Here is a 22836-nt window from a genome sequence, read left to right as displayed (position 1 = left end):
GACCAGGGCTCCAGAGTGGTAGGTGCTGGACATACATGTAAAAAGAGAGTCTGCAACAAAGAGTTTATAATGTAGCTAGACAAAGGTGGGGAGAAATGTCTGATCCGTCGGCTCTTCTGCCATTACTAGTCAATCACATTCACCTTTTGAGAAATAATACATTTTATGTCAGCCATTTTTTTGTGAGCAAGCCAGCAAAAGGCATAAAAGTCAAAGAGTTAGGCTGCAAATTTTATTCAGCCAGGTATACACACAAGGCAATACACGCACCTCCCTACACAAAGACACATGGTCTCTTACACACATACAGTGCATGCATGCACACAGAGACACTTTTTCATGCACTTTTCCAGGGGCTGCCTAAATCACCTAGCCAGGAAGGGAGGAGAGTGGGCTGGAGGGGAAAAGATGGGGGTGGAGGAGCGAGAATGGGGAGGGAAAGAGGCCAAGGACGAGAGCAGGGTGGGGTGAGAGGGGGCAGTGAAGGAGAGAAGTGGGAGTGTGGGGGGTACGTGAGGTGGATGAGGATGCACAGGGTGTATAGGGACATAATGGGAGTGCAGCAGTGTATGGAGGTGAATGGGGTGCAGGGGTGAGGGACATGGGGTGGCGGCTCTGGGAGGTGGAGAGGATGGGTGGGAGAGCGCTGTAAGGGGTACAGGGCTGGGATGGGTAGGTGTGGGGGGCAGGGTGGGATGGGATGGGGGAGGGATGCAGTGAGGGGGATGGGGCTGAAGCCCCATTCCCAGCACTCGGAGATGGGGATACACACACCTCCAACTGCTGGGTGCCAGTGGTGGGGCGACCGACCATGGTTCGCCGCAGAGCACGTGGCACAGCTCAAGCCATCGGGAGACGCCTGTGGCACGCGATCCCTAACAGCCACCTGCTGAGTGCTCCAGTGGTGCTAATTCCTCCCCTGCCCTGACCCAGCCAATGGGAGCTGTGCCTGAGGATGGGGGCGGGGCAGCATGCCCCCCGCCCCCCCCCCCCCCCCCCCCCGCCCCAGCAGTCCCTAGGGCTAGTAGCATGCTGGCTGCTTCCCGACCCGGGAGCCGTGGTCCGTGGCACAGCAGCTAGCGGGGAGCCTGCCAGCCCCACTGCGGCACCATGCAAACCAGACATTCAACGGCCTGGTCAGCGGCACTGACTGGAGCTGCCAGGATCCCTTTTGGACCGGGTGTTCTGTTCCAAAACCGGGCACCTGGTCACCCTGCTTGACACCCAGCCTCCTGGGTCCTCACCCAGCTCTGCCAGCACCCTCGCTCCTAACCCAGAGCCCTGCCTACCCCTCCCCTTCAGCTCTGCCAGAGCCCAATAGTCTATCCTACAGCCAAGTGCCCCTTAATCCAGACCCTCAGCCCTCCATGGGCCCCCCACAGCTGTGCCAGTGCCCCTCAGTCCTGACCCACAGCTTCCCGGACCTTCATCAGCTCCCCCTCCATCCTGACCCGCAGTTCTTCCAGCGCCTCTTTCCCCACAGATCTGCCAGAGCCCTTCAACCCTGCCCCACAGCACCCCAGGAATTCCAACTCGGAGCCCCCACTCCAGCTCTGCCAGTACATCTCAATCCCGACCTACAGCCTTCCTGCTATTCCAGTCCTGGGCTCCCCACACACAGCTCTGACATGCCCCTCAATCCTGACCAACACCCCCGCCCTCCCCTCGCTATTCCAGTGCTGAGTTTAATATGAGTACCTCTGTCTGTCCTACAAGTTGTCAGGTAGTTTTGCAATGGAGACAAATTCCTATCAGGGAATACATATTATCTTTTAGTCTTTAAGGTGCCTCTGGACACTTCGTTGTTTTTGTGGATACAGACTAACACGGCTGCCCTCTGATACTTGACATCAGGGGCTAGAAGAAGACTGCTGGATCCTTTCCCACTGTGGGTTAGCCAGCATACCAAATCCAGATCTGGGGAGGGGTCTATGCCAAGGAGGGGGTTGGGTCTGTAAACCAACCAGAAGTATGTTTCAGCCAGGGGATGGGTAGGAGTGTTTGGGTTTAACACTGTTTTAGGGGTCAGACTAGAAAAAACAAAAGGGGTAGTACTCTCTCAAGCTCCACCCAAATCCAGGCTCTGCCAACATCCTTAAGCTCTGCCGACTTGTCACTCCAAAATGGGATGCCACTCAGTAGATTGCGTGGATTACCGTAATGTTAGGTTCACCTCTCCCCTTCCTGGTATGCTTTAATCAGCAGTGAAACATTTACATTTGCATAATTAGGCTTCACAGTCACTGCCCCATTGAGATGAATGGGGGAAGTTCACACTTTCGGTGGAGCTATTGGCTCAGGCTGTCTGCAAACTCAAGCAAGCAGCACTGAATTACATTATACCAAGTTCCAATTCTGCAGAATTTCTGTGCAACTGGAAGCAAACAGAGACTTAATATTTTTAATGAAGGTTTAAACTGCAGCGTACAAGCTGTCTGCCCCAGAGGAAAGCACTGGCTCACTAAGACACTGCAAACCAGCCCGGTCCAACCCTGGCCTGCCCCAGCCAGCCAACATGTATCACAACAAGCATGGTGAAAGCCAATTTTGAACCTTCTATTGACAGGTTCTCAAACACTCCTCCCTTTAAACAGGGAACTGGGCCTTTCCTAGCTCTGGCTGTGCACCAGCAGGTGGGGACAGATTACGGAATGAGAGGCAGCCTCCAGGCAACTGAGCCAGCCCAAGAAAGGCCGAGGAAGATAGAGCGTGCACCCATGCGTACATTATACACTGGATTAGCCCTCCCTTGCTTTAACCACTCAACCACCTTGCCACACAAAAGGGGCCATTTGGCTACTAAGCAGGGGACCCTGCTTTGCCGTGCAGTGGGGAGGGGGAGGAACCATCTGTGTGCAAAGCCAAGTGTGCGAGGACCAGATTTGGCGCTAGCAGCCACCAGGCCCTGCTCCTGAACGGTTGCTATGGAAACACACTGGGGGTTGCCTAGGACCCCAAGGTCTGTGCTGCACTCTCCATTGTGCTGTCACACCGGGAGGTTTGAGCATCACAGAGACTGGACCTGGCTGGGCAACTCCTAGGACAGGATTATACAGGCCAGTGGCACACGAGGAGCCTCTTTCCTGGGCTGGCATTTGTTGATTGTGGCTGGATTTATTGTCTAGGCCATAAAACAGATACTTCCCCAAGGCCATGGAGTGGTTTAGTGCAAGGTAAAATCTAAGGCTTTGTCTACACTGGCACTTTCGTCACTAAAGCTTTTGTTGCTCAGAGATGTGAAAAAACACCGCCCTGAACGACATGAGTTTTAGCAATTAAAAGCGCAGTGTGGACGGCGCTTCGTCAGCAGGAGCCTTTGGAGGTGGTTTAATTTTGCCACTGGGAGAGAGTGGCCACCTTACCACGGCACAGCTGCAGTGGCACAGCGATGCTACGGTAAGGTGCAGCGTAAAGACATGGCCTAAGGAACTTAAACGGCCACTGTGGAGCAAAGCCGGTGACCAGAGCAATTAACTAGCTGCTAGTGTAAAGGGAGCTGGCACCTGGCAGGCAAGCACCAGTGTGAACAGCTGGGCACACACATGCACTTAGATGCACATCAGCGCACCTCCACACGCTCACACGTGCACTATGGACACACATGTACTGCACATACATGCACGCACACATATGTAAGCAATATACATGCACGCACACACTGTGCCCTCTCCAGTTTGACTGTGTGCACTGGCACAGTTCTGCTTTCAGAGAATCATGGGGCCAGAAGGGACCACAAGGGTCATGTAGTCTAACCACCGACTGTTTTAGCTTATCCCAGGCTCCTGGATCTATTCCTGTCCGCATTGGGGTGAGTCACTGAGGACCTGATCCTGTGCTCCTTGCACACACAAGAGTCCCACTGAGGGGCTTCTGCCTTGCTGTGCCTCAGTTTCCCCGTCAATAAACGGCTCACTGACACCATCTGGAAAGCAGAAAGACATTCAGATCCATGTCTGGCACATCTGCTTTCCACCCTGCTAGAGGCTGCTTGTCAGACAACTTCTTGGTGGGGGGTGGCTGGATACTGCACCTGCTGAAAGGCCAAGGCAGAGTGGTTTTAGTTCCTCCAAAGGAGGTGTGCCACTGACACGTTGCTCCAGGCAGTGATTCAACCCCTGGGTTAATCATTGACTCCTCCCTTCTCTCTTCTCCTTCGCATGTCTGAGCTCACGTTTATTCCTGCCAGAACAGAACCTCTGCTTGCTTCCCACGGGTATATTTCTGCCAGACCAAACAGCAGATGCAGCATTCAAGGACTTCAGAACCTTTGATGTAATTGCTTAAAAAGTAACATCAAAGCACATGGGCAGCTCTGCCTGAAAGCGGGAACGTCTGGGTGAGTTGGTTATTTCCGTCTGCTCGGCCCAGGGCTGTGTTTTGGGAGCGTTTCGCTAGCACAGGGCAGGGATGGGTGCCAGCACTGTATTCAGTCATCTTGATAATGGGCCTGGTCTAAATTTCTCTCTGCACCTCCCACCCTAACCCTAATCCCCCCAGACTGGCTGGATATCATTGTTTCCAACCCAAGTAGCAGTGACTGTTTGTTTTCTTGCTGTTTCTTAACTGCAGGGCGTCAGGCATGTGCCAGGCTGAATAGGCAGGGAGGGGCCTTTTGTTTGGATTCCTTCTGGTGCCGGCCAAGGGGCTCTGTATTCGATACCTTCACTCAGTGTTAACCAATTCTGGGAAATTTTGTTCCCCCCTGCCATAATTCCCCCGAGAGGGAATACTTCCCCACTCCCTCTCCTACAGCCTGGGGTGCTGAGCTCCGGGGAAGTTGAGAGGACTCAGCACCTCACAGGATTGGGCCCCAACCTGATGTGTGGCGTGGCTACCTGATGTTAAACAGCTGCCATGTTCAGCAGCCGGAAGAGCTGTAGGTAGTATGCCCTGTAGGGCTGCCGGGGGGGTCATTGTCCAGAGGGCACACCAAAAGCCAAGCAACTGGGGTTAAACATTCTGTGTCACACCAGTGGCACCTCCATCCATCCCAGTCCTCCTGCACCCCTGCCCAGACAGTTGGCTCTGTGTGGCTGAGACCCTATCTGGGAAGTGCCGCCTGGCTCTTATATCTACAAAGCAAGAAGAGGCAAGAGATTTCTCCTGGTAACCCTTGGCACCTCCTCCAGGCAGCTGGGTGTGCCTGGCATAAAGAGCAGGAAAAGTTACTGCCTGCTTCCAGGCACTGTCTGTCTTGCTATGTAACACCTCTGAGCAGAGAAGAGCTAGGACAAAAGAGTCTCACAGCAATAGCTTTAAAGGCCCCACACTCACCAAGGAATAGCAGCAGGCAGTTCCTCCTCCTGCTCTCTTGTTTGTTTTGTGACTAGAAAATCGCTGCTCTCTTTGCCATGTTTGATTATTTATGGATTCATTATATGATTGTTGGCGTTAGCTGAGCAGCAGCAGCCCAGACCGGTAGCTCTCTGGCCAAGTAAAGTAAGTTTCTAGCCAAAATAGGCTAGTGATTAAACAAGAGGCTGTGAGCCAGGATTCCTAGTTCTACCACTAGCTGCCTTTATACCCTTGGGCCAGTCAAATCCCCCTCTCTGGGTCTCATTCCCCTTCTTTTGGAGTCATTCACTTGCCAGCCTCAAAGGGAGTCTCAAGGCTTAATCCACTGCTGTTTGCAAGTTACTTCGAGATTTCTGCAGCCAAGTATTGTTATTTAAATGGGATCACCGGTCACTGACCTTCTCTTTTCTCCTCTATGAGTAACTCCGGCTCAGCCAGCCGGGCTCCCTCCCTCCCTGGCAACCTGCTCTGTGTACACTGTTCAAAGTGACAGCAGTTCCCACTTTGCTTCTGATCTGATCGCAAGCGACTGTTTCCCCAGCCCAGGCTCCAGCAGCTGACACAGAGGGATTTGCTGGGTAAGGGATGGAAAATCACCTTCAAATAATATTTGCTGAACTCTAAGTAGACAGGGAAGGAAAGGACTGGCTTGGGTCACCTCGGGCTGCATGATGCAGTTTCACTGCAAAACTGACCTTGCAAACCCTACAGGGTTCCCTCGGCCAAATTTAGAATCTGCCAACCAAAGAGGGTCAGATTTTGCTCCCATGTACACCCATTTAGATCAGGACTATCTGCACTAAAACAGTTAGCAACACTGCAGTAAAACTGGTGTGAGATCAGCAGTATTGCCACCCTCAAGAGATCAAAAATCAGGAGGCAGACCCCCCAAAATTATGAGATTGGCCCAAAAAAAACATGAGGGTTGTTTTTTTTTTAATCAAATCTTTTTTTTTTTCAGTCTGTCGTTTGACTTTATCAGTCCTCTCTCTATCTCTGTGCCAATGTTCGGGAGAGAAGTTCAGGTTGAAAAGGCAACCTTTAAAGCACACAGAAATGCATGTCTCTCCCTGGCTGGTCTGGTGGAGACGCCATGGACCTTGTCTTCATCTCTGAGAGAGGGGAACTGCTAGCTATTCCTTCTTGGCTTTTCCCTCACCTGGGACATAATGACACCACTTCCCTGACTCCCCATTCCTCTGCTCTGGTCCCACAGCACCACTTCCTCAACTCCCCTCCCTCACCTTCTTCTGCCCCAGGCCCTCTCTCTGCTCTAGGGCCACACATGAAGGCATGGTCCAGTGGCAGGGCTTAGAGGCTATCAGGGTATGTCTACACTACGGGATTATTCCGATTTGACATAAACCGGTTTTGTAAAACAGATTGTATAAAGTCGAGTGCACGCAGCCCCACTAAGCACATTAATTCGGCGGTGTGCATCCATGTATAGAGGTTAGCTTCGATTTCCGGAGCGTTGCACTGTGGGTAGCTATCCTGTAGCTATCCCATATTTCCCACAGTCTCCCCCACCCCTTGGAATTCTGGGTTGAGATCCCAGTGCCTGATGGGGCAAAAAACATTGTCGCGGGTGGTTCTGGGTACAGCCTCACCCCTCCCTCCGTGAAAGCAGCTGACAACCGTTTTGCGCCTTTTTTCCTGGGTGAACTGTGCAAACGCCATAGCACAGCAAGCATGGACCCTGCTCAGATCAAAACCGCAATCGTGGACGTTGTAAACACCTCACGCATTCTCGTGCAGTCGATGCTGAACCAGGACCTGCAAAGCCAGGCAAGGAGGAGGCGGCTACTGCAGCACGGCGACGAGAGTGATGAGGACATGGACACAGAATTCTCTCAAACCGCGGGCCCCTGCACTTTGGAGATCCTGATGGTAATTGGGCAGGTTTTAGCCATTGAACGCCGATTTTGGGCCCAGGAAACAAGCACAGACTGGTGGGGCCACATAGTTTTGCAAGTTTGGGACGATTCGCAGTGGCTGCGAAACTTTCGCATGCGTAAGGGCACTTTCATGGAACTTTGTGACTTGCTTTCCCCTGCCCTGAAACGCCAGAATACCAAGATGAGAGCAGCCCTCACTGTTGAGAAGTGAGTGGCAATAGCCCTCTGGAAGCTTGCAACGCCAGACAGCTACCGGTCAGTCGGGAATCAATTTGGAGTGGGAAAATCTACTGTGGGGGCTGCTGTGATGCAAGTAGCCAAAGCAATCATTAAGCTGCTGCTACAAAAGGTTGTGACTCTGGGAAACATGCAGGTCATAGTGGATGGCTTTGCTGCAATGGGATTCCCTAACTGTGGTGGGGCGATAGATGGAACCCATATCCCTATCTTGGCACTGGAGCACCCGGGCACCCAGTACGTAAACCGCAAGGGGTACTTTTCAATGGTGCTGCAAGCACTGGTGGATCACAAGGGACGTTTCACCAACATCCACGTGGAATGGCCAGGAAGGGTTCATGACGCTCGCATCTTCAGGAACACTACTCTGTTTAAACGGTTGCAAAGCAAGGGAATTTCTTCCCAGACCAGAAAATAACAGTTGGGGATGTTGAAATGCCTGTAGTTATCCTGGGGGACCCAGCCTACTCCTTGATGCCATGGCTCATGAAGCCATACACAGGCAGCCTGGACAGTGGTCAGGAGTTGTTCAACTACAGGCTGAGCAAGTGCAGAATGGTGGTAGAATGTGCATTTGGCCGTTTAAAGGCGCGCTAGTGCACATTACTGACTCGCTCAGACCTCAGCCAAACCAGTGTCCCCTTTGTTATTGCTGCTTGCTCTGTGCTCCACAATCTCTGTGAGAGTAAGGAGGAGACCTTTATGGCAGGATGGGAGGCTAAGGCAAATCACCTGGCCGCTGATTATGCGCAGCCAGACACCAGGGCGATTAGAAGAGCACACCAGGAAGCGGTGCGCATCAGAGAAGCTTTGAAAACGAGTTTCATCATGGGCCACTAAAAAAATTTCAAAGTAATGACAGCCTTTTGGTTGGGCTGTCCACAGGGGTGGAGTGGGCAGGTGCACAAAGCCTTCCCCCACGCGTTCTTACACGTCTGGGTGAGGAAGATATGGAACATGGTGAGGGCTGAAGGTGGTTACATAGGGGCTGCAGCTGCACTCTGTGATCCTGCTGCTGTTCCTGAAGCTCCACCAGACGTTGGAAGATGTCAGTTTGATCATGCAGCAGCCCCAGAGTTGCATCCCGCCACCGCTGATCTTCCTGCCTCCACCTCTCATCTCAAGCGTCTCTCCTCTCCTCACGTTGGTCCCTCCTATCCTTATGTTGGTCCTTCCTGTCCTCATGTTCACTGGCATCTTTCCTGTAATTTGATACCACATCCTTCCACTCATTCAGATGAGCTCTTTCATTGCGGGTCACGTCCATGATTTCTGAGAATGTTTAGTCTCTTGCCTTTTTTTTCCACCGCCTTATCTGAAATAGCCTTCAGGATGGAGTAGGGAGGCTTGAAAAATTTGCAGCTGCATGAGGGAGGAAAAAAAGGGAGAGAAGTATTTAAAAAGATACATTTTACAGAACAATGCTTATACTCTTTCACGGTGAACAACACTGTTCACCTTACATAGCACATGTGATTTCACTACAAGGTCGCATTTTGCAACTTAATATTGAGTGCCTGCGGCTCTGGTGTTAGAGATCTCACAGACGCAGGTCCGGGCAGAATTCAGCTTGCATGCGGCCATGGTAAGCCATTGTCTTTCGGCTTCTGCAGCCTTCATATACACAGTGCCCTCCTTTCCCAAATACCAAGCAAATCCCATTCAGTGCTGCTGCTTTCCTGTTAACATGCAGCAGAAGAAACCACCCCCCCATCCAATTCTCTGGGATGAACGCTTTACCCCTCCCCCCACCGCATAGCTGGTATCATGGATGATCACTGCTAAACAACCCCTTTCCCTCCCCACCGCGTGGCTGGTAGCAGGGAAGATCCCTGCTAGCCAAACGCGAAAAAGCTCAACGCCATTCCCCACCCCTCCCCTCCCCTCCCCCTGCTTGGCTACCTGCAAGGAAGGATTTCTTTTAAGCAACAGGCAAACAGCCCAGTAAGAATGGCCATCTCTGTCCCCTTAATTAAATTCCTGAATTTCAACCAGGTTACCATGAACGATATCACTCTCCTGAGGATAACACAGCGAGATAAAGAACGGATTTGCTTGAATGCCAGCAATCACCGGGACCATACGCAGCTAGGCTTTGTCATGCAATGATACCCGATTACTTGCTACATGCATGGCGTGGTCAAGTATCCTACCCTGGAGGACGGAATAAGGCTGCCCTGCCCAGAAACCTTCTGCAAAGGCTTTTGGAGTACCTCCAGGAGAGCTTCATGGAGATGTCCCTGGAGGATTTCCGCTCCATCCCCAGACATGTTAACAGACTTTTACAGTAACTGTACTGGCTGCGAATGCATTCCAAGTCCTCAGGGCAAATTAATCATTAAAAAACGCTTGCTTTTAAACCATGTTTTATATTTACAAAGGTACACTCACCAGAGCTCGCTTCCATGGCTTCATTGTCTGGGCTAGTGGCTTGGGGAGGCTGAGAGGGTAATTCCGTCTGGGTGAGAAAAAGCTCCTGGCTGTTGGGGAGAACGGAGTGCTGTGTGCTCTCTGCAAGCTCGTCCTCCTCTTCCTCCTCCTCATCTTCTCTGTCCGCAGAATCCTCAGCCATGGCTGTGACTACCACCCCCACCTCGGACTCCACAGACAGGGGTAGGGAACTGGTGGCAGACCCCCCTAGAATTGCATGCAGCTCAGCGTAGAAGCAGCATGTTTTCGGCCCTGCCCTGGACCTTCCATTTGCTTCTTTGGTTTTCTGATAGGCTTGTGTGAGCTCCTTAACTTTCACACGGCACTGCACTGAGTCCCTGGTGTGGCCTCTCTCCTTCATGGCCTTGGAAATTTTTTCAAATGTTTTTTCATTTCGTCTTTTGGAACAGAGTTCTGTTAGCACCGAATCCTCTCCCCATACAGCGATCAGATCCAGTACCTCCCGTGCGGTCCATCCTGGAGCTCTTTTTCGATTCTCAGGAGACTGCATTGTTACATGTGCTGATGAGCTCTGTGTGGTCACCTGTGCTGATCACAGCTCCACACTGGCCAAACAGGAAATAAAATTCAAAAGTTCGCGGGGCTTTTCCTGCCTACCTGGCCAGTGCATCCGAGTTCAGATTGCTTTCCAGCGCAGTCACAGTGGTGCACTGTGGGATATTGCCCGGAGGCCAATACCGTCGATTTGCGGCCACACTAACCCTAATCCGACGTGGCAATACCGATTTCAGCACTACTCCTCTCATCGGGGAGGAGTACAGAAACCGGTTTAAAGAGCCCTTTATATCGTTGTGTGGACGGGTGCAGGGTGCACACAGAGTTACCTGACTCTGCCAGTGCAGCTAGGAATAATGGAGAAGAATGGCATCCAAGTGTCTCCTGGCTCTTGTGTCTGTCTATGAGTGTCATGTGGTGGCAGTCTTCAGTTAGGATCAAGTCATTTTATACCAGAAACGGAGCAATAACCAATCCTGAGCAGGTTCTATGTAGAGAAAAAGGGATATTTGGGTTAAGTATCAGAGGGGGAGCCGTGTTAGTCTGGATCTGCAGAGTCCTGTGGCACCTTATAAACTAACAGATATATTGGAGCATGAGCTCTCATGAGTGAATATCCACTTCGTCAGATATTTGGGTGTATATTGTAATCAGTAAATTTCAGTCCATGACTACCCAGGCGAGGAAGACCCTGGACAGAGACACTAGGCAGCACAGGCCGCATCAGTCAATGTGGAGTCGAGAGCACCACGGGGTCTCTCTGTGGCCAGCAGCTTCAATAATGAATCCCCTTTAGCAATGTTCTAGCCGAGTGCTGGCTCTGCTCTGCCTCTGAAGGGAAACTGAGAGGCTTACGTCCGTCTTGTAAAGCAGAAGGTTTTGTTTCCCAAATGCTGCGGCCTGGGGAGTTTCTTCGGCCATGTCGACTCTGTAAAGGCAGTTCTGGGAAGAGACCGAGGGTATGTCTACACTCCGGGTGCTCCACTGAGGCTGTTCTGCTGTGGTGTAGACACTTACTACAGCAAAGGGTTTTTCCCTGTCGCTGCAGTAAATCCACCCCCTCGAGAGGCAGTAGCCAGATCCACAGAAGAATTCTTCTGCCAGCCTAACTGTGTCTCCAGTTTGAGGAACCTGGACGGGATGGGGCTGTGCACTGGGGCTCAGGGCTGGTCTACATTTTTCACAGCCCTGAGCAATGTAGCTCAGTTGACCAGGCCCAAGCCCCAACGCACAGCCCCATCCCGTCCAGGTGCCTTTCATGAGTGAGTCCATGGCTCTGCTGCTTCTCTGCTCCACTCCTCATCTGATGGCACAGTCACAGCAGGCTGTCAGGGCGCTTCGGGAGCACTGCAGGCAGCCTGTCTGGAGTGAGCGATGGGTCTAGGGGGCCCAGCCGGCCTGCCCTGCCCTGCCCAGAAGTGGGTCCCCATTGTGCTGGGGGGTGCGCGTGCGCACACATGCTCCTCTGCTGAACTAGCCTTAAAGTTAGACCGTTTTTCCTAACTTCCAGTCGAAATCTCCCTTGGTGCAAACCCAGCCGATTCCTTTTTGTCCTAGAAGAATAGAAGACACCCAGTGACAGACAGCAGACAGGCCATTGTCGGAGCTGCTAATTCACACACCCTGCCAGCATCCCCTCAGATAACAGTCCTGTCCCCTTCTATGCCCTGAGTCCAACTACCAATGCCCCTAATCAGCCACTGGTCATCCACTTCCTTGTTCCACCTCCCAGGCCCCGCAGTAGAGGAGTGAACCTAGCTCTGAGCAGGGACAGTCAACTGGTTTATTGCACAATTTCAGCTCAGCGTTAGGGGCACAAAGCTGCTGAGTAACCCAGCCAGCCAGTGGTCTGAGCCCAGGGCCCGCAGACAGCCCTTCAGTCACAAAGCAGCAGGCAACCCACTGCCTGTGTAGCAAAGCAGTGTGCCCAGGCCCAACTCTCACAAGAAACCCTACAATAACAGCAGGGGATGCAGCAATTTGACTGCCCGTGGAAGTGTGGAGCTAGGATCACCCTGACTACAAACCTTCCCCGTTGCTGGGCATCCTGGTGCCAGCAGCAGCTGGGGTAGCAGGGCTGGGGATGGGAAATTAATGAGCTTGCCACCTTTATCCATTTCACCATCTGTTCTGCTCTAAGAGGGCTCGTTTTCTTTCATGCTACCACTGGGTAATTACCAGCATGGCGCTGATGGTGCCCCTTATCCTAATGAAGTGAGCATCCTCTCCAGATAGTATGCAAAGGAGCCCGTGGGGCCAGTTCCAGGTCCTTGCCCCCACGGGCTCATTGCATGAGCACTGGAGAAGGAGGCACCTTGGGGACTGGATGCGGGGCCAGCAGGGTATTGCATGAATCTTTGTTCCTGAGACACTCATGCATGCAAATATGTCCCTGCACTCTTCAGGACAGAGCAGTTATCACTTAATGCCACCGACGACGGGGATGGAGGGATGGAGTTGGCCATGTTCCCCTGGAGACACTTAGATACCGTTATTCAAGGCACTGGTGAGACCTCATCTGGAATACTGTGTGCAGTTCTGGTCTCCCATGTTTAAGAAGGATGAATTCAAACTGGAACAGGTACGGAGAAGGGCTACTAGGATGATCTGAGGAATGGAAAACCTGCCTTATGAAAGGAGACTGAAAGAGCTTGGCTTGTTTAGCCTAACCAAAAGAAGGCTGAGGGGAGATATGATTGCTCTTCATAAATATATCAGAGGGATAAATATCAGGGAGGGAGAGGAATTATTTAAGCTTAGTACCAACGTGGACACAAGAACTAATATAAACTGGACACTAGGAAGTTTAGACTTGAAATTAGATGAAGGTTTCTAACCATCAGAGGAGTGAAGTTCTGCAATAGCCTTCCAAGGGGAGTAGTGGGGGCAAAAGACATATCTGGCTTCAAGACTAAGCTTGATGAGTATGGAGGGGATGGTATGATGGGATAGCCTAATTTTGGCAATTAATTTGGCAATTGATCTTTGATTATCAGCAGGTAAGTATGCCCAATGGTCTATGATGGGATGATAGATGGGGAGGGATCTGAGTTACTATAGAAAATTCTCTTCTGGGTGCTGGGTGGTGAGTCTTGCCCACATGCTCAGGGTTTAACTGGTCGCCATATTTGGGGTCAGGATGGAATTTTCCTCCAGGGAAGATTGGCAGAGGCCTTGGAGGTTTTTCGCCTTCTTCTGCAGCATGGGGCACGAGTCACTTGGTGGAGGATTCTCTGCAGCTTGAGGTCTTCAAACCACAATTTGAGGACTTCAGTAACTCAGACATAGGTTAGGGGTTTGTTACAGGAGTGGGTGGGTGAGATTCTGTGTCCTGCATTATGCAGGAGGTCAGACTAGAAGATCATAGTGGTCCCTTCTGACCTTAAAGTCTATGAGTCTATGAGGTACCTTGAGGGAAATGCCACAAGGGCCTTGCAGAGACTGGGGAATTAAAGACAGTCCAAATATATTAGGCTGTTGTGCCGTTTCCCATAAGTTCTGCTGGGGCACGGGAAGCAGTGTTGCCAATTCACCAGATGCTATCACAAGTCTTGTGATAGCTGGTTTATTTCTTAAAGCCTCAGCTCCTGGAGTCATATGATTACACGAGAAGCTCAGCTTTCTTTTTTTAAAAAGGAAGTTTCTAGCCCCCACATTGGTGGAGAAGAGCTTGAAAACATGACATGAGTGTGTCCTCAAAGCTCCAAAACCAGACAGCAAAGAAAAAGAACCCCACAATTACTATATAATCCAATCTCATGCTTGTGGGGCCTGGCGTATGATTTGGGAACTTGGGGGACTGATGGTACCAGGAAGGCCACTTTCTAACAGTCTCTTGGATGCCCCAAACAAACCACTTCCCTGTAATGGTTTTTAAAGACAATGGAGAAGGAGCAGTGAGCTGCACTGGCCCCTTCTCACTCAGCAGAGCTGCCCCCCATGCGTATCCAGAGGCAGCGCTTCAGGGACCGATGTTGGTGTTCACAGCTTTTGTCCCCATGGATTGGGGCTGTGACTCGCCGGCTGGCAGCCGTTTTGTGTCCCAAGGTCCGGTAGCAGGACCTGTGGATATGGGGAAGGTTCTGCAGTAGCACAGACAGCTGCACAACTGAAAGCTGCTGGGAGTACGAAGCTGCCTGCATCCCTGGGTATATGCTTGGACCGGCTAGTCCATGCTGCTGCTGCTGTCGCTGGTCCACTATTTTTAGCATGGCTGCTCATGAGCGTGTCTGCGAGAGCTGGGAGGCACAGGCCTAGCTCGTAGTGTCAACCTAGCCTCAGAGAATCATTTGACCCCATGTGAGTCTAGTAGTAGTTCTAAATATAGCACTTCATAGCACGGAGATGGAAAGTTTAAACATTGTTTGCTGTCAGCCTCATCCTCTGCCCTATCGTAATCTCCCTGATGCTACAGTGGCTGCTAAGAGGAGGGATTTGGAGGAAAGTAAAGGTGCTTGGCATGAGGTGGTTGCAGACTTCCCTCCATTGTCAGGGTCCGGCACCCAATACCCGATCAGAGCCAGCTTCCAAGCAGCAACCACACAAAGGATACAGTGCTGTGAAACTGACAGTGGGTTTGGACCATGTGGGCTGCTGCTATCCCGTACAGACCTGGGGCTGTGATATTTCCTGCAGATGCCCTTTGGTACCTGGAAAGGCAGGTGAGTGGATCTTGCCCTCAGACCCCGCAGCTGTAACACAGGGAGAGGAGCACTGCCTCATCTTGTGGTGTTGCTGGGAGACTCTAATTCAGGAATGTTTATGTGGTGCTTTGAGACCTTCAGATGGGAGGTGCTGGAGGGGCCTGGATACCTTTCTTATGCACCAGCAGCTCTGAATGGTCCAGGTCACATTGAGAAATCTCCCAAGTAGTTGTCTGTGCTCAAGAGCCTCTGACTTTACAGTTTGGGGTCTGGGTGAAGGCTGGCTCCCTGCATTCTCTGGTAGCCACCAGGCGACATAGCCCTGCCTTGCTGTCCCGTCAGCATGCCCACTGGCTGGGCCATGACCTGCATTCCAGGCGGGAGCCAGACAGTGGCATCACTTGCAATCAGAACAGGAGAGGAAAGGAACACGCCCTCTTGCGGCTGTGGCGCTTTGGACTGGTTTCGGTTGTTGGGTACAGTGTGGTGATGGCCGGTGATATACAGAAGGTATGACTGGATGATCTGGTGCCCTTTGGGGATTAAACTGTGTGACTCTCTGGGTACATCTACACCAGGGTTGGCAACCTCTGGCACGTGGCTCGCCAGGGTAAGCACCCTGGTGGGCCAGGCCAGTTTGTTTATCTGCCGCGTCGACAGGTTTGGTCAATCGCGGCTCCCACTGGCTGCGGTTCACTGACCCAGGCCAATGAGGGAGGCGGGAAGCCGCGGCCAGCACATCCCTCGCCCGCACCTCTTCCCGCCGCCCCCATTGGCCTGGGACTGTGAACCGCAGCCACTGGGAGCCGTGATAGGCCGAACCTGCCGACGTGGCAGATAAACAAACTGGTCTGGCCCACCAGGATGCTTACCTGGGTGAGCCACGTGTCAGAGATTGCTGACCCCTGATCTACACTGAGATTAGACGCTCGCGGCTGGCCCAGGCCAGCTGACTCCGGCCAAGGGGCTGGTTAATTGTGGGGTAGACGTGCTTGAGCTGGAGCCTTGGCTCTAGGACCCTGAGTGGGGAGGGCCCCAGAGCTCGGACTGCAGCCTGAGCCTGCAGACCTTCACCACAGTTAAACAGACCCTTAGCCTGTGAGCCTGAATCAGCCCGGGCCAGCCATAGTGTAGACGTACCCTCAGACTCCTGCCTGGAGAAAGGGGAGGGCAAGAGCTGGCAGAGCAGTGTGTGGGGCTGGCTCTGATTAGCACTGTTACCATTATTGGTGTGGGGAGCCGGAATAACACAGACCCGTCTCTCCTTTCACTAGACATTGGGCATACAACAGAAAGGCCTGTCCTGCTGCGCCGTATTGCTCGGGGCGCTTGCATCTGGGAAGATTAATGCTGTCGTGCAGAAACGCCAACGGTGATATTTCCATCCCCGGCCCGGGGCACAGCAGCCATCGCCCGCTGGCCAGAAAGCACTCAGTGAATTAGCAGCCTCATGCTCTTTGACTGTCTCCTAGGAGCTGGAGGGGAAGTTTTGGCACATTAGAGTGAGAGGCAATTGATCGAAAAGCTCTGCTTCCATCGAGGCAGGGCGTCTGTCTGTCTGTCTGTCCCACCCACCCTCGCACCCCTTCCTTCCTAGGGGCCCCAAATCCACTGCACTTATGCCCATGATTGCAGTAGGAGCCGCACACTCATATCTGCACCACCCTTCCTCCCGGGGCATTAGCCATCGTTTTCTCTGTCCTTCCAGCTGCCTCGAGTTCTCTGTCTGTCCCGTCCCTTGCTGACCCTTGCTGTCACTCTCTGGCTCTCCCAGGGTTTTGAAGTTACTAGTTCAGTAAGGGCCTGATCCTGCAAAGGCCTGATCCTGTGATTAGTGTCTCAGGCGCTCAGCATATTGCAGGAATAGGGTCTAGATGCTGCCTGTGGACCCGCCCCCTATTCGGTTAGCTGAGCTACTGCTGACGCCATGGTGGGGGGCTGTGAAGGGAGGCAGTTAGCTGATGGTGCAGCTCCCTGCAATTAGCTTTGCCTCGAGGAGTTTTGAGCCCCACGTTGTTATTTGTCTGGTGGGCTGTCGAGATGCTCCCCCTTAGGGATCAGGGCCCGTTGTGCTAGACACCACACACACATACGGAAACAACGCTCCGGGCCTCAATGCACTCCCAGGAGGAGCCTCCCTCTGGATTTCATTTAACACCCAGGGTGCTGGGGTACTGTGAGTCTGGGGTTCGCTGACCCAGCCTGTGCCCATGCATGAGGCTGTCGCGTTAAAACTGTGCCGTGATCAGTTTCTGGGGTGCTGCGGTTATCTGAATGGATTTAGGGGATGGGGAACCAGGGGCAGCGCCAGACTCTTCACGGTGGGGAGAGAGAAAATTGGGGGCGGGGACCTGCACTACACATCTTGTGGACACATACAGGAGCACTGAGGCTAGCCCGCCCCCACAGAGGGTCTGGGAGGAGCAGGAGGGCTCTGACCCCTCACTGTCTCTTTGTGGGAAGGGCCCTGGAGCCACCTGGGCTCCAGCCCTGTGGCTTGAGCATGGGTGGCGAGTTATATACCCACGTGGTGCCTGGGCACCAGCAATATTCAGAGCCCAGGGGCCCAGCTCCACCAATGTTTGGGGCCAGGTCTCCCCTCCCCCACCGCGCTTCCCCCAAGTGTCCCCCGGCCCCCTCTTGCTGGCCGGCCCCGTGAATGTCCCCAGCCCTGGAGGGAGCAGAGCATCCCTGCCTCTTCTGTGCAGCTCCATGCTGCCTCCCTGCAGAACTGCTGCCACAGTGTCCTAGTGCCCCCCACATCGACTGCCAGGGCAGACTGACTGAGCCTGCACTTCCACCTCAGACCTTTCCCTTTTCCGGCGGGACCCTCCACCAGCATAGCCCCCCCCCCCGCCCAAGTCACCACTCCTGCCCCATGCTGGGCAAGAAGGCAGCCCCATCCCCCACCCCCAGTGAGGCTACAGTCGGGCAACAGCAGGGGAGGAGGTACACATGTGCTGGCAGCCCCCCCCCAGCACCCACCACAGGGGGGGCGAGGGAGATTCCTGGACCTGAGAGGGTTCCTAGGAGCACATGCAGTGACAGTGGTGGGGGTGAGTGTGCTGCTGGGGGGGCGGGAAAGGGGGGCTCCTCCCCTAGAGCTCACTGCTGCCAGCAGGGAAAGGCTGGGGGGAGTCCTCCTCTCTGGCCCCTGTCATGGAGCAGCCTGTCTGCACCCCAAACTCATCCCCAGCCCTGCCCCACCCCAGAACCTGCACCCCCAGGAGAGCTTTCACCCGCCCACTGCACCCTCAACCCTCTGCCTTAGCCCTGAGCCCCTCGAGCACCCCAAACCCCTCCTCTCCAGTCCCAGCCAGAGCCCTCAACCCCCACACCCCAACCCTCTGCCCCTGCCCTGAGCCCCTCCCACACCCCAAACACCTTATCCCCGTCCCAGACAGAGCCCTCATTCCACCGCACCCTAACCCTCTGCCCCAGCCCTGAGCCCCTCCCACACCCCAAACACCTTATCCCCATCCCAGACAGAGCCCTCATTCCACCGCACTCCAACCCTCTGCCCCAGCCCTGAGCCTTTCCAACATCCCTAGCCCCATCCAGAGCCCTCACCCCCTACACCCCTACCCTCACCCTGAGCCCCTCCCACACCCCAAACCCCTCATCCCCTGCCCCAGCCAGAGCCCTCATCCCCCCCACACCCTAACCATCTGCCCTGAGCCCCCTCTTGCATCATGAACCCCTCATCCCCAACCCCAGCCAGAGCCCTCATCCCCCCCACACCCTAACTATCTGCCCTGAGCCCCCTCCTGCATCATGAACCCCTCATCCCCAGCCCTACCCCACAGCCCTCACCCCACCCCCTCCATAGCCCTGAGCCCCCTCCCACACCCCAAACCTCTAATCCCCAGCCCCACCCCAAACCTAGCCCCACCCCTGCACCCCCTCCGTCCCCCAAACTCCCTCCCAGAGCCTGCACCCTGCACCCCTCCTGCACCCTTGACCTCCTTCCCCGACCCAAATTCCCTCCCAGAGTCTTGGGCAGGTTGGAGGCGGAGTTTGGGCAGGGCAGAGTTTGGGCGGGGGCGGGTTCTGGACACCACCAAAATTTCTACAAACCTGTCGCCCATGGGCTTGAGGTCACCCCTGCACCCTCACATTGCCCGCTGCCCTGCGGCCTAGCTCTGCTCAGTGGCTGGCGAGCCCACCGCTAGCAGCCCTCGGACAGCTAGACCCTTTGCAGGGTCCTCTGGTGCCTGCCTGCCCCGCTCACAGCAGCAGCATCCCCTGTGCTCCCAACTTGGCTGCGGATCCCTGTCCCTGTGCCACCCCCACGGCGTGCAGTGCCCCACACCAGGCTGCACATTACAGCTCCACCGTGTGTCAGTCCCCTCCTCGCATGGTCTGGGATGCCTCCCGCACCTACAGTTCCTCTGTTCGGGGCTCTGTGCCCCTCATCCATGCCCCCTTCCTCTAACCATGCCCCCCTCGGTGATCCCCCCTCCCCAATGCATCCGCCCCCCCACTGTGATCCCTTCCCCATGCATGTTCCTCTTCCCTTGTTCTGTGACACCGGCCCCAACCAAGACCCTCCTCCCCCATGCATGCTCCCCCTCTCCCCATCAGTGATTCCCCCTCCCCTATTGATGCTCCCCTGCCCCATCTGTGATCCCCTTCCTGATGCACACTCCGCCCCCACCGTCTCGCTCCCTGCATGTTTCCTCCCTTGTTTGTTGTTATTCCCACCCCTTCCTGTGCTCGACGTGCCTCCCTTACTGCTGTGCTGCTGCGGGCAGCAGCGCTGCCTTCAGAGCTGGGAACCCAGCCAGTAGCTGCCCCTCTCCAGCCACCCGGCTCTGAAGGCAGCTCCACCGCTCGCAGCAGCCTTCCAACACTAATAATCTATGATACTCTAAGTGAGGATGGTGATGCCTTACCATGCCACCCTTACTAATGCCTAACGATTGAACTGTGCGCTGGGAGGGGTGGCTACAGGGTCCTGCGGGGAACAGAAATCAACCCACTGTGGCTAGCACCCAATGCCCATTTGGGTGGAGCCCACTTCATGCGTGCCAAAGGGCTGGGGGGCATAGAGTTTATATTGCAGGGAGCAGTACTAGGCTCTCATATGGCATGTGAAGTGGGGTCCTTGGAATCCCGCACACCCCACTCAGGACTGGAGTCTCCATTACCCTGCACCTTGTGTGTCATTTACACTGTGCAAAAACACCACCGTTCTCAGCTGGCAGTCTTTTACACGCCCTTTGTGCTGGCGTCGGTGATCACTCAAGGAGCAGAGCAATGAAGATGCAGCCCCTCTCCCCAGGAGGGGGCGATAGGAGATCCGCGTTGTCTGGACCCGTTCTGACTGCCAGTATAAGTGCTGGCTGGCACACTCGACCCAAGCCAGTGCCCGTCTCTCCCTGACACAGAGTGTTCACAGCCTCCCATGCCTCTCCCAGAGAGCCCTGCTCCTGAGTGGGAGAGGAGAGGGGCAGTGGGGCAAGACAGAAAGGGATTCTCTGTTCGCCTCTAGGAAATAGTCCTCTCTCACCCCCTGAATGTGGAGCATGGTGGAGAGAGGCCAGGCTGTGGGAGCCGGGGGAGTTAATCGTGGAGGACATTGGGGCAGCTCTGTCTGGGAGCAGCCGCTGGGTTGCGTGTGGGTATCCCCAGGACGGCTCTGAGGGGTTCGCTCTCTCTTTGCACAGGCCGTGCTGCGTCACTCTGTGGGCAAAGGCCTGTCATGCTGGGACCGAGCCCCAGTCTGAGCCCCAGATTCTCTTGGTGAAATCGCTTCCCAGGCTGGAGGACGTCTGGAGGGGGAGACCTCACCCCAGGGAGCCTACCCCAGGCAAGCGGGGCCCCTGGGAACTTGGAGAGCCAGATCCAGCCCCTTTTGGAAGGCTGCAGGTAAGGCTGCACCTCTGCTCCTGTTCCCTCTGGGCTTGGCTGAGTGTCACCCACTTACAATGTGCTAGGACAGAGCCAGGGCTGCTGGCAGTGGCAGGTCCCTGGAGACGGTCAGCCGGAGGCTGTGATTCCCCCCAAGGGAAACCTGCAGGGTGCAGAACCAGAGGGGAGACAAAGCCTGGCTCAGTGGGTGCCCTGTTCCCATTGCCCTTTTCAACAGCGCGGACAAGGTTGCTCTGCAGCTGACTGCGTGCACACTTGGTGCCCAGGAGCCCTGGTAAACCCTGACCTGACCACTCCCCTCCTGGCAGCCCTGCGTGCACCATGAGAACCTTCAGCCCAACCAAACCCAAACAGCAAAGTCCCAGGCCAAGCTGGGCTGGCCCAGTTCCTTGTGGGCAGGAGGCTCCGTCAGAGAAACCAGTTCCCACTGGCACTCACTGGGCCCCTTGTTGGGCATCTGAGCAGAGAGGCCGAGGAGTGGCTGGGCCAAGGAGACAATTGCCCTCTTCCCCTGCTAGGGATGAGACACTTGGGCAGGGCACATGGGGGAAGCTTGGACTGCTCCTCTGCCCCCAGAGCACCCACACGCACCCCGAGTCCTACGGCTGTCACCTCCAGGGCACAGAAAAACCAGCCGCTCTGTGGGTGGGGCCAGGTCCAGGAGGGAGGGGCTACATCCCAGGGGAGGCAGGTCCAGGACCCAGGGGAGCAGGGATTGGTCTTTGGATGGGGCCAGGTCCCAGGACTGGGAGGAACCATGGGGAGGGGCTACTTGAGACTTGGGGGGATTTGGGGCAGGACTAGGGCTTGGGTTCCTGAACAGCTGATGGCTGCTGCAGGCAGGCAGAGCAGGACCTGGGTGCCCGTAGGGCGGCTGCAGCACACTCCCAGCCATGCCGTGCGTAGCAGGGCTGGCACGTGCTGAGAGCCATTGAACCAAACTGTAAACCCTGGAAACCACTTCAGGCCAGGGAGTGTGGCAGCACCTCCAGCACCCCTAGTTCCAGCAACTGTGGCCGTGTGTGGCCGGTAGCTAAGATCACCCAGCAAAAACACTAGCATGTTACTTTGTTCTGACGGGAAATGGGCAAGTCATGAGAAAAACCAGCCGGGTGGCAGCCCTACTAGCACCAAAGTCCCCTGAAGTGCCTGAGGACAGGAAATGGCGTGGGGAGAAACCCAAGTCTGTCCCCCACCAGGAGAGATCAGAAGCTCAGGTTACCCACCGTCCAGTCCAGTCCCCCTCCTTTACTGAATCATGGAGGAGGTAAACCTGTTGTCGCCCCAGCTACAGAGCCAGGCTCTTTAGTTCAAGGTATAGAACCCCTGGCTCCTGCCTCTGGAGCTCCCCTGATGCCAGCCCCCATGGCTGCTGTCACTGCCCCCCACTGCCCCTGCCAGGCAGGGCCCTGCCCTCCAGCTCCACTTCCCGGAGTCATTCCCAGACCAGCGAGTGAGTGTCACAGACAAACGGCCTGGATGGGCCAAGGTCTGGTGCTGTGGGTATTGCCAGCTCAAGGACGCCCCATACCTTCCCCTCCCAGGAGCCCCTGCCTCCCCCACCCTGCTCCTCCCACCTCGCAGCAGCCCCAAGAGGACCCATGTGTTTAAAACCCCCACCCCGATGCATAGGATTTCTAGAGAAGCCTAGGCCGTGGTGGTGCAGATTAAAGTAACAGTATGTTCCCTGCCCCCAAGAGGCTCACAACCCAGGTTCAGTGTAGCACAGAATGGGGCCAATGGGCACAGGGTCTAGTCCGGCCGCACTCGCAGACATGACGTGCGTGGCAGTTACAAAGTGCTGTGTGCACATCTCACTGGGAGGGACAAAAGCTGGCACGTTACATCTTTTCCTTGGCAACCAGCTAGGCAATATCAAAAACCCAGCCAGGTGGCCACCCTAGGCATGGGGGTTGTGGAGAAGACAGAGGATTTCTCTGCCT

The 22836-nt window shown here is 54.7% G+C and overlaps 1 long non-coding RNA gene across 1 annotated transcript in view; it reads left to right on the top strand.

Annotated features, from left to right (window-relative positions):
* LOC127039158 (uncharacterized) overlaps window positions 1-22836 on the top strand; it is a 65278-nt gene that overhangs the window by 39212 nt on the left and 3230 nt on the right. The window contains exon 2 of the long non-coding RNA XR_007770904.1: window positions 20689-20890. This is a non-coding gene — a long non-coding RNA (uncharacterized LOC127039158). The remainder of the gene's footprint in view (window positions 1-20688; window positions 20891-22836) is intronic.

Source organism: Gopherus flavomarginatus, chromosome 22, assembly GCF_025201925.1.
Source record: "Gopherus flavomarginatus isolate rGopFla2 chromosome 22, rGopFla2.mat.asm, whole genome shotgun sequence".
Taxonomy (NCBI): Eukaryota; Metazoa; Chordata; order Testudines; family Testudinidae; genus Gopherus; species Gopherus flavomarginatus.
Note: the sequence above shows the minus strand (reverse complement) of the source record. Positions and strands in the feature narration are given on the sequence as shown.